The sequence below is a fragment of the Hyperolius riggenbachi genome, chromosome 7 (genome assembly GCF_040937935.1).
Source record: "Hyperolius riggenbachi isolate aHypRig1 chromosome 7, aHypRig1.pri, whole genome shotgun sequence".
In the NCBI taxonomy this organism is placed as follows: domain Eukaryota; kingdom Metazoa; phylum Chordata; class Amphibia; order Anura; family Hyperoliidae; genus Hyperolius; species Hyperolius riggenbachi.
The window spans coordinates 185,663,414-185,679,229 of NC_090652.1; positions in this window are offsets into that span (position 1 = coordinate 185,663,414).

Sequence of the window (15,816 nt, forward strand, 5' to 3'; positions counted from 1 at the left end):
CTTTATTAGGCATATTAATTTTACTTTTGACGCTGCATAGTCGAGAAATTTTCCCCATAGCAGGGTCACAGACGGAAGATCTCAAAGATCTGTTTCTAAATGAAAAAGGATCCCACACATCCTTGAGAAAACCGACAGACTCATGCTGATCACAATCTGCAGGAACATCCGAGAAACAGGCATCAGATCGCACGGATTCAAACTGCACACTGTCAGAATTCCAATCTAGTCGCCACCCCGCTTCAGGATTAGCACAGGAATCAACCACAGCGGCATACTCATTCATTTCAGATTGCACAAAGTCAAGACTCTCATGCTTTACCCCAGAAAGGCAGGAACAATCATGCGACAACGATGTCTCTTTATTGGAATCAATTGGTTGGTGTGTGTGCGCAACTCATCCAAAATCGTTTGCCATACATAGATCACCAGATCCACATCATCCTTGTCACATTCATTGGAATCAATCAGAAGGTACATAGAATCGAGACAAGCATTCAAGACATCTTCGCTTTTTGCGATGCAAAAATCGCAAAAGGCTTTCCAATCAAAATTGAATTCCTCCAATAAGGCCCCGACATCCCATGAGGCACATGGAGGTTCAGACAAGCCAGTATCTAGATAATCTCCATTTGGGTGGAGTTCAGGAACAAGAACAGATTTTTTAACTGCTTTAATATAGTGTGCGATCCTACCTATAGCAGGATCCACATAAGCTTTGGATTGGGGCAAAAAACCTGGAGATTGAGCAACATCATCATACACATCATTAGGGAGTGTTTTATTCAGATGCTTGCGCTTTTTAGTTTTTCCCTTTTTTGCAACTTTGCATGTCTGCTGTTTTAAACCTGAAGTGGCAACAGACACATTGAACTGATTGTCATACTGAAAGGTTTTGCATGGAAGGGAAAGATCAGCTGACCTATCAGCAGCTACACACTTAATCAGAGCAGGTGGCAAGCCAGGCAGTTTAAACCAGTGAGAGAATATCACTGCAAGAAACTGATACAGATTATCATTTCAGGAATTGATTTTTAACAGATCATACGCCCAGGTGAACAAATCGTCTTTTAAGAGCACATAGGCAAACAGAAGAGCCGACGTGGACGGATCAGAAATCTGAAAGGTGGGATTCAGACAAAACCTCACACATTCAGAAAGAAATTCCGCCTTGGTGTGAGGCTTGGTGGTGTATTCTCCACAGTCAGCATGCAACGCATGAGCTGGCGTGGAGGAGGTACACACACTAGCACAAGGAAACAGGTAATCCCCAGTATAGTGGAGGGGAGGACTGACTCCAATAGGAGATTGTGGCGCACAGAGCAGGTGCAGATCTGACAGCCATAAACAATGCTTTCGTTATAACGTCTCAGCGCAAAGTAGCGCTGAGCGCATAAACCAGAACTGAGATCAGGACAGGTAGACAGAATGAACGCTTGCTTAACTAGCCACAACTTAGTGACAGCAAGCGTCCACAATAACACAGACTGGAATGAGGCAGCCAATGCGTTGCGGCGATGGCATGCCTCACAAAGACAGGACAGGATAGTCAGGAAATAGCAGGATCAAGATAGATGAAAGTAACACAGATAAATATACAATAAGTATGATTTCCTAGCGTATTACAATTACAGCTATCAATGAAACTATTTGTAATGTCTGACTAACATATGTATGTATCGGCAACGAACCGATATATGACACAAGCAGGAACGCTGACTAGGACTGGAGTAATACAGGGAACAGGACTCAGAAGGATTCGCTATCTCTTCGCAGAGATGAACGCAATCCACAAACGGTAACGTAAAAGGATTCAGAAGGATTCGTTATCTCTTCGCAGAGATGAACGCAATCCACAAACGGTAACAGAACAGGATTCAGAAGGATTCGTTATCTCTTCGCAGAGATGAACGCAATCCACAAACAGATTCAGGAGCAGGGTACTAGCTCAGCACGGGTGCTCACGATACGCGCAAACTACCAAAACGTGCTGGAAGGCTGACTAACTGAACACAGGAAATAAACAGTTCATGTACGTATATATCAGCGACACTGATGTATCAACGTAACACGAATACAAGGAAAATAATAAACGTGCTGGTATGCATATATATTGGCAATGAACCAATATATGATGCAAAGACCAGCAAAGTATCTTTAGAACAAGAAACACGATCGGGGGCTGAAGCGACAGCAAGACATGCTTAAACTGAAGCTATGAAAACCCAAGGAAACCCTGCAGGAAGCAGATCTTTATACTGAGGTCATCCAATGGGAGCAGACATGCAGATTCCCACACAGGTGAATGATAATCAGTCACAAGCTGACAGCAGGGAAAGGCCGACAAAGCTATGCAGCTTGCATGAAAAGAGATCAGAACTACCTGAGCTGCAGCACTACTACTTCCAGCAATGCCTGCTGCAGCAGCGATCATTACACTTGGTCTCTGAATTTAGCCTTTTAAAGCTCTTAAAGACACAGGACCCAAACTCGACAAAATCGTACAAATCAGAAATTACGTCTACACTGGGGTTTTGGGTTGGGCTGGTCATACTGTAACGATTGTGGAACTTTCTCCGTGTGCAGCGCACAACGTGTGCGCTGATACGGTGGAAATCCTCCACAAGCGTATAATTGCAGGCACCCAGTAAAAGGTGCTACACACCCGTAGAGGGAAATTCCTGTCGGCAGATGGCGTTGGAGTGCAGAGGAACCAATCCTCTGTACCTCCACAAATGCCAGACAGGAATTGTACGAAGCGCAGAACGCAATCGCAAGAGAAGCGATTGCGAATGAGAACGAGTAAAGGGACAGGTTGTATGTGTGTGCGCCAATCTAGTCGCCACCCCGCGACCGCGCACACACAACAGCAGATACGAAACAGAAATGCGATCGCGAGAGGTGCGATTGCCAGACGTGACACAAGGCAGATCAGAACAGAATACGAGGATAGCAAAGGCACAGCAAATCATACAATGAGGAGATGCGGAAAATAACAAACGCTAGCTAACCGCGAACACCGCACTCATTCGCAACAGTGCACGCGGTTATGCGCGGTCTCCACGTGATAAGCACAATAGAGACAAGCACGCCTAACTAACCATTGACAGATAAACCTGAAACAGAGGACGCGAGTGCTTGCTCAACGGTTACCTCACCGAGCCTCCAGCAAGTGCTCGTAGCAGACAAGACAGACACACGAAAACAGGAACAGGCGGGAGATAGGATCCACAGCACTAGCGAAAGTGACTAGCGCAATCCAGAGAGGCAGAACAGAAGGATCCACAGCACTAGCGCGAAGCGAGTGCGATCCAGGGACAGGGTAACAGAACAGAAGGATCCACAACACTAGCGCAGGATGCTAGTGCGATCCAGAGAGGCAGAACAGAAGGATCCACAGCACTAGCACGAAGCGAGTGCGATCCAGGGACAGAGTAACAGAACAGAAGGATCCACAGCGCTAGCGCAAGATGCTAGTGCGATCCAAGTGAGACAGATCAGAAGAGATCGCTGGTAGCAACCGCTGCACCAGCTATACTCCAAGAACAGAGATCAGAACAATTTCCTGTCGACCACCGTTGGGACAAGACCATCGCAACAGGCAAACAAAACAGATAAACAATCCTAACTGCACTAGGGAACCTGCCTAGCACAGTTTCCAGGTATTACTCTAAGCTGATCTTCAAACAAAGAGCATGGCTGACACTCCTCCAGGAGTGTTACACAGGACGGAATCCTTATGACCAGCGAAGCATTGTGGGAAACACATAGTACTTATAGTACACGCCTCCAATGAATGTGGCCAGGCAATTTGCATAACAATGTATGCAAATTCCTCAGCAAGCACAAGCTGCAAAACTGACAGAAGCTCTTCTTTCCAGAGTCCTGCAGCATGCAAACCTACACAATGGTCACAAAGCTGCCTGCCTGCACAGGCAGCTGAGCAAATCATCACACCAATTGTCCCAGCTATCTGTAACGATCAGTGGTATCTCTGCTGACCAGAGTGAGCTCAATCAGGAAAGTCAGTACTTTAATCAGAGTGATCACTCGTGTGTTTGTGCACAGTAATACAGGAGTACTCCTATGTGATAGCCCTTGGCTGTAGGGACTATCACTAGTGTAGAGAGGTCGTACAGGCAGGGTCAGCAACAGGTCGGTCAGGTCACAGTACAAAATCGTCAGGCAAAATCGTAATGAGGGACAGGCCAGTTCGGCAGCAATCAGATGGGTAGAAGTACAGAATCAGGAGGCTAAGAAAAAGTCGAGGTCGGGCCGAGGTCGGCAACAATCAGACAGGCAGAGTACAGTATCGAGAGGCAGAAGGATCGTCAGAAGTTCAGGCAAGGTTCATACACAATAAGGCATACAATGAATAATAATATATGAGTATTACTATTAAGAATTATTAATAATAATATGCTAGCTTTGTGTGAATCCCCGGGGTCCTGCCGGATCAAGCACACTGGAAACTAACTAAGGTCTGAGAGCTTAACCGCAAAGTATCAGCAACAGCAGACAATGATCTACTGACAGCCCGGGTCTTAAATGCAGAAGGCAATACCCGTGGCTCCACCCACTCGCCTCAGCCAATCAGAGGCGAGAGTCAGACCAGAGTAGTCAGCTGGCAGGCTGGTCAGCTGACTCGCCTCCTCAATGCATAAAGGTCCTGTCTCCGGGTACGCGTGTGCGCTCTTCTATCCTGATGTACCCTGGAGAGACTTGACCTGCTGGGAAGAGATGATGGGGAGGCAGCTCCGGAACCCGCCGTGACGTCAGACGTGGGAGCGCCAGGTGCTCCGCTCTCTGCTGCAGAAGTAACTTTGACATTGCTGACACTATCACATTTAAATTACGTTCCTAGTACAATATATGACAAAAACATATTATTTGGAAATAAAGCTGTATTTTTTCTGTTTTGCTTTTTTTTTTGTGTACATGGTCAATAATTACAAGCTCATATTTGCTAAAATAACAGTAATATAACAGTAATATACCCTCATTGTGTACATATTAAAAAAGATCAGACCCTAAGGTAATCATTTATGTATAACTCATTTATGTTTAGTAGCTGGGGGGAGGAGAGTTAATACGTTTCTTTTTCTTTTTTTTAACTGCGCTTTATATCAATGCTTCCAGACTCAACAGATAGGCTACATCAAAAATTTCCTTATGTCTGGCTATAGGCTTGAATCATTGTTCGTTACATATATTCCTTTATTTAATTCAAAGTTTAAGATATTTAATTTAAAGTTTAAGGTATAATTGTTCAAAAGTACAAGTATATCACATCTGCAGTATTCCAATATCCACACTTGTAAGGGATTGCTCCTCTCAGCCGCAGTATGCTCTGAGGCGGCGACAGAGGTAGAGGCAGCTGACACTTAGGCAGGGGTTTATGTAATAAATAATAATATATGGATGCTGACACTGGTGTCTCACGCCAGAGGCAAAGCTCTTAACCACTATGCTATAGCTTACACACAGTCATGATGTTTTGTTGGTTAGTACTGGTTACTCAGCTGACATGTATTGCCACCCGTGTCAGCTGATCTCTCTCTCAGCTGATACTTAAAAAAAATTAATGCATTGCCTGTGTGTGATTGGCTTTTGTGTGCATGTGGCCGGCCACTGATTGGATGCTATCAGTTTTTAAACTTTGCTGTGACAGTTGCTTGCTGCCTGTGATAGCTCTAGCTTGCTTGTTACTTTGTTTACCTGATGTTATTATATTGGATTATCTGGATTTTGACCTCTGCTCGTTTACTGGATTTCCCTTGTCTGCTTCCTGAACCTACCAATTGCCTGGATTATCGTTCCGACGTTTGCTGCCTGCCTTGACCTCGGATAATTTCTTTGACCTCTCTCCTGCCTAGCCATCCTGTACTGCGACATTTCTGTTTACCCGTGTATGACCCTAGACTGTTGCTGGACTTTGCTACTCTGTATTCTTGTTTAGGCCTGGAAGTTTATTTGCTCACCCCCTGCATTCAGCTCCAATACCTTGCACACTTAAGGCCTGGGTGTAATCGAAGTTGGGTAGGTGTTGTCTCTCACCTCTCATTCAAGCTGGGAGACGCCACATAGGGTGAAGCGTGTGGAGGTAGATTGGGGCATTGGAGCCGATTCATGAGTGGATTTTCCTACAGGCCTGACAACACTGACTATTCACCACCTCATAAAAGCTGAGCATGTTAGTCACACAAGACTTGTCTGTAATAGATAGCGGAGATACCGCCGCAGAGGCAAGCGGCATGGCGGCTATCTCCGCGTATCAGCCGGCGGCCTCTGCCGCGCAGTTACATGCGGCTGCTCTGCCTGGTCCTTCTATTGCACATAGGTTGAGGGCTACGCGCGCACGCCAGGCGACAGGAACTTTCTACAAATAGAAGGGGAGTCAGCTGATCTGCCTAGTCAGCTGACTCCAATGGTACTTTGGATGATTGGCTAAGTGATGGGGGCGGCGCTGCGGGGCATCTCTGTATATATAGTACTAGCATGTCAGTTGCTTCGTGTCTGCTGTTGCGAATGCTATCGTGTTAGCGCTCAGACCCTAGTCAGATCCCAAAGTGTGCAAGAACCGGCTGGAGCTGGGGATCCACACTTAGCCAGATTCTGTTGATAGCTTAAAGTACTAATTGCATTGTATTATCTGTTATGACCTTCTGCTTCCTTTGACTATTCTCCTGCTTATTGATTCTGTACTTCTGCCCATCTGATTCCTGTTGCCAAACTCTGCCTGAACTTGACACTTAATCAGCCTTCTGTCTCTGTACTGTATCTGTCCGTACGTTGCCTACTCTGCTTGTCTGACCTTCCTGTCCTCACCAGTGGGCCTAGCCACTGGTGAGGGATCTGTAGTAGCCTTCACCTACTCCTCAGGTGAAGCTCGGCTGCAGCACTGTCTGTAACACCTGCTCCTCAGGTGTCCACTAGCTGCAGTATAGTCTTAATCACCTGCTCCTCAGGTGATCAGCCTTGCAACACAGTCAGTGGACCCTGCTCCTCAGGTGATCATCGACTGCAGTGCAGTCTGAATCACCTGCTCCTCAGGTGATCATCGACTGCAGTACTGTCTGAATCACCCGCTCCTCAGGAGATCTCCTTTTACTCATTACTGTTGCACCGAACACTATTCCACATTGGTTGTCCTGTGTCTGGCTATACTAGCATTATTGGTGATTCTGCAGATCACCACATAATCAGGTATAGCATCTGTATTATTGGTGATACTGCAGATCACCAATAATCAGAAAATCTGTTGTGATGATTTGCTCAGCTGCCTGTGCAGGCAGCCAGCCTTTTGACCATTGTGTAGGTTTGCATGTTGCAGGGCTCTGGAAAGAAGAGCTTCTGTCAGTTTTGCAGCTTGTGCTTGCAGAGGAATTTGCATACGTTGTCATGCAAATTGCCTGGCCACATTCATTGGAGGCGTGTACTATAAGTACTATGTCTTTCCCACAATGCTTCACTGTTCATAAGGATTTCGTCCTATGTAACACTCCTGGTGGGGTGTCAGCCTTGCTCTCTGTTTGAACATCAGCTTAGAGTAATTCCTAAATCTGCGCTAGGCAGATTTCCCTAGTGCTGTTAGGATTGTATTATCTGTATTGCCTGTTCTGTCTTGTCTTGCCTGTTTGCCATTGTCCTGTCCCTATGGTGGTTGACAGGAAATTGTTCTGATCTCTGTTCTTGGAGTATAGCTGGTGCAGCGGTTGCTACCAGCTATCTCTTCTGTTCTGTCTCCTGGGATCGCGCTAGCTACTTTCCGCTAGCGCTGGGGATCCTTCTGTTCTGTCTTCTGGGATCGCGCTGGCCACTTTTCGCTGGCGCTGGGGATCCTTCTGTTCTGCTACTCTGTACTTGGATCGCGCTAGCCGCTTTTCGCTAGTGCTGTGGATCCTATCTCTCGCTTGTCCCTGTTTTCGTGTGTCTGTCTGCTACGCTTGCTGGAGGCTCGGTGAGGTAACCGTTAAGCAAGCGCTCGCGTCCTCTGTTTCATGTTTGTCTGTTAATGGTTAGTTAGGCGTGCTTGTCTCTATTGTGCTTATCACGTGGAGACCGCGCATAACCGCGTGCACTGTTGCGAATGAGTGCGGTGTTCGCGGCTAGCTAGCATTTGTTATTTTCCGTATCTCCTCATTGTATTATTTGCTGTGCCTTTGCTAACCTCGTATTCTGTTCTGATCTGCCTTGTGTCTTGTCTGGCGATCGCACCTCTCGCGATCGCGTTCCTATTTCATATCTGCTGTTGTGTGTGTGCGGTTGCGGGGTGGCGACTGGATTGGCACACACACATACAACCTGTCCCTTTGCTCATTCTCATTCGCAATCGCCTCTCTTGCGATTGCGTTCTGCGTTTTGTACAATTCCTGTCTGGCATTTGTGGAGGTACAGAGGATTGGTTCCTCTGCACTCCCCAGCGCCATCTGCCGACAGGAATTTTCCCTCTACGGGTGCGTAGCACCTTTTGCTGGGTTCCTGCAAATTATACGCTTGTGGAGGATTTCCGCCGTGTCAGCACACGCGTTGTGCGCTGATCACGGGGAAAGTTCCACAATCGTTACATCTGTTTTGCTGACACCAATCATTACAGAACAGCAGACCAAACATTATGGACGCACTGCGCAGCCAAGTTGAAGTCCTGACCACCTCGGTGAACAATCTCATCGGGGTGATTAATACCCAACAGACTCAGATCACCCAACTGTCTGGGACAGTACAGGTACTTCAAACGGCTGTTGATACAGTGCGATCCCCTCCAGTCACAGACCTTCGCATGTCCGTGCCTGAGAAGTTTTCAGGGCATAGATCAGATTTTCAGAACTTTAGGAATCGTGTGCTATCTTATTTTGAGTTGAGGCCTAACTTGTCAGGAACTGAGCACCAGAGGGTAACGTTTATAAAGACCCTCTTGTCAGGAGATTCACAAACATGGGCATATAGTCTTCATTCAGAGAATGAGGCGTTATCCTCAGTTCAGGAATTTTTTAAGGCCATGGCCATTATATATGATGATAATATATACAAATGACTCGCACACCAGCACAGAGATCTATGCAAGAATAATTTTTAGTTGATGTAACAGCCCATACAAAACTTGTAAAAAATTCACAGCAATTGCATCATAGAAAAACAACACAGTAAGTGAAATTCGCAGCAAATGCACAAAGGGGATATCAGCTGTAGATACAAGCATACATATAAGTTACAGCAAGGAAATAGATATGAGAGTAGCCAATGCAGAAAGTCATAGTGATATCCCCATAATGTCAAATATACCCTGACCAGCGCGCTGTTTCGGAAATCGTCCTTCGTCAGAGAGTATATATGACCTTCCGGCTGCTGTATAATCCCAACACAAGTGAAGCCTTAAATACCTCATTCCTAGTACGCCTCCCGCTCTGGACATCTGAGCCGGCCCAATTGGCGCATACGAGACTACGCGGCGGCCACCGCAAGTCCCCATGCGTCACTTCCGGTAACCCGTAGCTCCGCTTCCTGTGCAGCCAGCCACCCGGAGACAGACTAGCCATCCCCAGTATGGCCGCCGCGCATGCGCGAGCGGAGCGACAGTGCCGGGATAGCATCTAACACTAGCTACATACAGACAAAAGCCACAGTAATAAGCATATTGCAGAGTAGTACGTCCAGATGGCGGGGGCTTCAGAATTTGTTCAAAGAAAGATGTCCAGAGTCCGGGTATGGCGGAATCACAAACAAAGGCATAATCTAAGAAGGAAATAAAAACATCTATTAGTATCAAAACCGGAATTCAGTCAAAATTTTAAAGGGAAAGGTCAATAACAATATAAATAAAATCTGGGGAAGTCAAAAAGCATGCTAATGTCACTAACCTAGATCTGACCAAGCGACCCCCAAGTCAACACCCCTCATCTCAGAAATGGTGATAGATCCACCTCCTCATTCATCCTATTAGGTATTTTGCTATCCAGTCTATAGATCCAGTACAATTCTCTCTGTAACAGCTTTCGCTCCAGGTCCCCTCCCCTATACAACGGGGTCACCTCCTCTATCACCCTAAACCTCAATTGAGTTACATTGTGGCCCGCCTCCCAAAAATGACGTGCAACAGGCGAATCCATATCGCCGCAGCGAATATTGCTGCGGTGCTCACTTATCCTGGTCCTTACCTCCCTAGTGGTCTGTCCGACATACAGTCGGCCACATGGGCACAGCAGGCAATACACCACAAATTTAGAAGAGCAGTTGGCAAACCCTTTTAGCACAATATGCTCCCCTGTGCGTGGATGGGGAAAAGAGGGGCCCCTTTGTACGTAACTGCATTGTGCACAATGTCCGCATGAGAACATACCCGTAGGTCTTGGTAAGCTGCCAAGCCAATTATCTCGACTCGATGTTGGTGAGCTGGTGCTCCTGGCATGAACTAGGGAGTCCCTCAAATTCCTGGAGCGTCGGTAAGCGCATATAGGCTGATCATGGAATGTTTCGGCTAGCGCCGGATCACTGCTCAATACATGCCAATGCTTTCTAACTATTTGTTGAGCCTGCAATGAAAAAAGGTGAGTACGTTAGGACCATAGGAATACGCTTTGATTTTATTTTGGGTTTATTCTTTAAAAGGGAAGTCCGATCCTGCCTAGTAGCTTTCTCCAAAGCCTGGTTCAGAAAATCAGGGCTATACCCTCTCTGTCTGAAATTCTCCAGCATAATACCTGCCTCTCTAAAGAAGAACTCATCTGTAGAAGAAATTCTACGGAGTCTCAGAAACTGACTGTAGGGCAGTCCCTTTTTAAGCCTCTGTGGATGGTAGCTCTTTGCCAGCAGGTAAGTATTTTTATCGGTTGGCTTCCTTTATGGGGCTGTGTGCAATGTGTCCCCCTCAACAGAGACCAAAACGTCCAAAAAATGGACCTTTGATGGACTATAGTCCAAACTGAAGGTGGAAAATGAGCCATCCAGGTCCTGTTTAAAACTAAGGAGAGATTCCTCAGTGCCTGTCCATATCAGGAAGACGTCATCAATGTACCTCAGCCAGCACAAGGCATGGCTGAGGTACAGAGGGTGTGTGTATACAAATTGAGCCTCAAAGGCCTCCATAAAGAGGTTTGCATAACTGCTCCCCATAGCTGTACCCTGTTGCTGTTGATAGAAACTATCTTCAAATCGGAAGTAGTTTTTAGTGAGAACAAGTTGTAACAACTGCAGGAGAAAATCAGTAAGGGCAGGATCCATATCCATCTTGGATAAATTGTTCCTAATCACTGAAATGCCTTCAGAATGAGGAATAGAAGTGTAAAGGCTAGTGACATCCATCGTGCAAAGGAGAATCGGAAGGTGAAAAGACCCAAATCCGGAGAGTTTAGCCAGAAAATCAGTTGTGTCTAACAGAAAGGACCGCATGCACGAGACCCTAGGGCGGAGAACCTGGTCAAGTAGGACAGACAGTGGTTGAAAAACAGAATTAGTACCCGCCACAATAGGTCTACCTGGGGGGTGAACAAGGGACTTGTGGATTTTAGGAAGAACATAGAAAAGAGGAGTGAGAGGAAATGGAGTGTGAAGAAAGTCATGCAGTTGTTTAGAGATAATTCCAACCTCTAGTGCCCTTGAAGTTAGACCATCAATCTCCAGTTTGATCGAGGTTGTCGGATCACCAGAAAGTTTCGAATAGACACTCGTGTCATTCAGCTGACGTAGGACCTCATGCCTATAATCAGAGCTATTCATAACCACCGTGGCCCCGCCTTTGTCGGCAGGCTTGATTACCAACCCTGGATTAGCGCATAAGGAATTGAGAGCCTGAAGCTCCTGTGGAGGTAAATTGCCATGGGTTGGACGATCAGGCCTACCGACATCATGAAGGTCACGCTGGACCATGTGGATAAAAGTTTCCACTGTATGAGAAGTTGTAGGCGGAAGCCACTTACTCTTTGCCTTGCACATCGTAAGGTCTATCTCTGGTGGAAATAATTGGACATCTGTGGAGGATCTACTGGACGTGGCTTGATTCGAAAAGAAGGCTTTGATTCTTAGGGTCCTAAAGAAATTAAAAAGGTCACAATCAAGTTCCAAACGAGACCCTGAGTGTGTTGGGACAAAACCTAGGCCCCGCCCCAATACCTTGGTCTCAAGATCTGTGAGTGTGTGGTCCGATAGATTGACCACTAACTCCTCTGTTGCGCCTGACTCCTGGTGACCCTGGAGTCTGCTGCGCCGCCTCCTGCCCCGCCTCGTCCTTTTCCTCTTCCTCCTCGGCCCCTCGATTGGGGTCCTAAAAAATGATCGTGTGAGCCTGAGGTCCCCTCACCTGAACTACTGTCAGAAGGATGGTTGGAGCCTTGGTGTGGTAGTCGTGGACGGCGTATTGGTCGCCTGTCTGCCCTCCAACTGTATACCCGGTCCTCCTGATAGTCAAGGGTGTCCCTCCTAAACTTATCGAGTTTTTTAGTCAGGATTTCTTGTTTATATCCCTCAATTGCTGAATCTTGGACTTCAATATAGATGGTAAAATCGTCTTTGGATAATACTGTCCCAAGTTTAGTCTTGAGATTAGATGCAAGGGATTCTAGTCGTGTAATCTCACTCTGGATACCCTGGACAGTGAGTGTAATTAGATCCAGACTACATTTATTTAGGATCTTAAACCATTTATCACAAAAGTCTTTACTGTTCCTGCAAAAAGTAGGCCGTATGTTCAGTCTTAGTCCCCTCGGTATTCTTTTGGCTCTTAAATACTCAACCAAGGTATCTGAGTGTAATTTATAGTCAATGACTCTTTTCTCCAAGTCCTCAAACTGTCTCTTCAGATAAGGAATGTCAATTGAAATATTGCTATGGGTATTGGCAAATTGGTCGACCACCCGGTCAATCTCGGTCTGAGTGTATGCTAAAGTGTCAGCAGATCGATTTGACAAACCACTCAAATCAGCAAATGACATACTGTGGGCTTTGCAGAGCAATAGGGTGCACAAAAACCTGAAACAAACCAGAATCAAATATTTACAAATAAGGTATGCACAGAGATCTATGCAAGAATAATTTTTAGTTGATGTAACAGCCCATACAAAACTTGTAAAAAATTCACAGCAATTGCATCATAGAAAAACAACACAGTAAGTGAAATTAGCAGCAAATGCACAAAGGGGATATCAGCTGTAGATACAAGCATACATATAAGTTACAGCAAGGAAATAGATATGAGAGTAGCCAATGCAGAAAGTCATAGTGATATCCCCATAATGTCAAATATACCCTGACAGCGCGCTGTTTCGGAAATCGTCCTTCGTCAGAGAGTATATATGACCTTCCGGCTGCTGTATACGGGTATGTTCTCATGCGGACATTGTGCACAATGCAGTTACGTACAAAGAGGCCCCTCTTTTCCCCATTCACGCACAGGGGAGCGTATTGTGCTAAAAGGGTTTGCCAACTGCTCTTCTAAATTTGTGGTGTATTGCCTGCTGTGCCCATGTGGCCGACTGTATGTCGGACAGACCACTAGGGAGGTAAGGACCAGGATAAGTGAGCACCACAGCAATATTCGCTGCGGCGATATGGATTCGCCTGTTGCACGTCATTTTTGGGAGGCGGGCCACAATGTAACTCAATTGAGGTTTAGGGTGACAGAGGAGGTGACCCCGTCGTATAGGGGAGGGGACCTGGAGCAAAAGCTGTTACAGAGAGAATTGTACTGGATCTATAGACTGGATAGCAAAATACCTAATGGGATGAATGAGGAGGTGGATCTATCACCATTTCTGAGATGAGGGGTGTTGACTTGGGGGTCGCTTGGTCAGATCTAGGTTAGTGACATTAGCATGCTTTTTGACTTCCCCAGATTTTATTTATATTGTTATTGACCTTTCCCTTTAAAATTTTGACTGAATTCCGGTTTTGATACTAATAGATGTTTTTATTTCCTTCTTAGATTATGCCTTTGTTTGTGATTCCGCCATACCCGGACTCTGGACATCTTTCTTTAAACAAATTCTGAAGCCCCCGCCATCTGGACGTACTACTCTGCAATATGCTTATTACTGTGGCTTTTGTCTGTATGTAGCTAGTGTTAGATGCTATCCCGGCACTGTCGCTCCGCTCGCGCATGCGCGGCGGCCATACTGGGGATGGCTAGTCTGTCTCCGGGTGGCTGGCTGCACAGGAAGCGGAGCTACGGCTTACCGGAAGTGACGCATGGGGACTTGCGGTGGCCTCCGCGTAGTCTCGTATGCGCCAATTGGGCCGGCTCAGATGTCCAGAGCGGGAGGCGTACAAGGAATGAGGTATTTAAGGCTTCACTTGTGTTGGGATTATACAGCAGCCGGAAGGTCATATATACTCTCTGACGAAGGACGATTTCCGAAACAGCGCGCTGTCAGGGTATATTTGACATTATGGGGATATCACTATGACTTTCTGCATTGGCTACTCTCATATCTATTTCCTTGCTGTAACTTATATGTATGCTTGTATTTACAGCTGATATCCCCTTTGTGCATTTGCTGCTAATTTCACTTACTGTGTTGTTTTTCTATGATGCAATTGCTGTGAATTTTTTACAAGTTTTGTATGGGCTGTTACATCAACTAAAAATTATTCTTGCATAGATCTCTGTGCTGGTTTGCGAGTCATTTGTATATATTAATGCCAGTGTATGGCCTATTATAGGCCTGTTTATGGACTCAGCACCCTTTGCTGTATATCTTTAGTGCTATTTAATTAGGTGTGCATACCTTATTTGTAAATATTTCATTATATATGATGATCCGGATATTGCAACCACTGCTGAAAGGAAACTAAAGACCCTCAGGCAGGGTCGTAATCCGGTAGAGGTTTATGCTGCAGAGTTTAGAAAGTGGGCTGTATCGGCTAGATGGGGAACATATGCATTGCTAGACTGTTTTCTGTCAGGATTGTCCGATGCAGTCTCTGATTTGATTTTAGGACATCCTGAGCCCAAATCCATTGACGACGCAATTTCATTGGCAGTACGAGTAGATCGCTATCAGAAACAGACCCATGGTAGAAATGCTGTAAGATTTGTCTCCTATGCCTCCTCTCCACCCTCGTAACCTCCAGATGAGTCGATGCAAATCGGACACTCTAGGTTGACGCAAGTGGAAAAGAATCGCAGAAGATCAGAAAGACTCTGTCTATACTGTGATGAGGAGGGTCACATTGTACAGAATTTCCCTAAGAAGTCGGGAAACGCTGCCGCCTAGGTGTAGTCAGAGGTAATACCATAGGCGAGCAGTCTTTACCTCTAAACAATGATTGTTTGCTCCTTCCTTGTTCCATTACCTGGGAAGGTCAGTCCACACCCACAGAAGCGTTTGTGGACTCTGGCTCTGCAGCCAATTTTATAGACTATGACTTTGTAAAAAAAATTGTGGATTCCCTTACTCCCTTTAGACCGGCAGATTTTGGTCACAGCGGTAGATGACTCTCTGTTACAGTGTAGAAAGCCTCTTTCCCAGACCCCCTTATTATTGTGTAATATAGGGGTGTTACATAAAGAGAAATTACAGTTCTTTGTCCTGCAAATGGCAACCTCTACTATTATTCTTGGTATGCCCTAGTTTCAACTCCACTCCCCTCAGATTGACTGGGCTTCAGGTCAGCTACAGAGCTGGTCAACCCATTGTCATCATCATTGTTTGGAGAGAGTTGCTGTTTGCGCCACCAAGATACAGGTCAAAGGAGTGCCAGTACAGTACTCAGAATTCGCTGACGTGTTCTGTCCAAAGTCTGCAGATAAACTCCCGCCCCACCGGAGTTTCGATTGTCCCATAGAATTAAGATATGGTTGTATGCCCCCTAGAGGTCATCTTTATA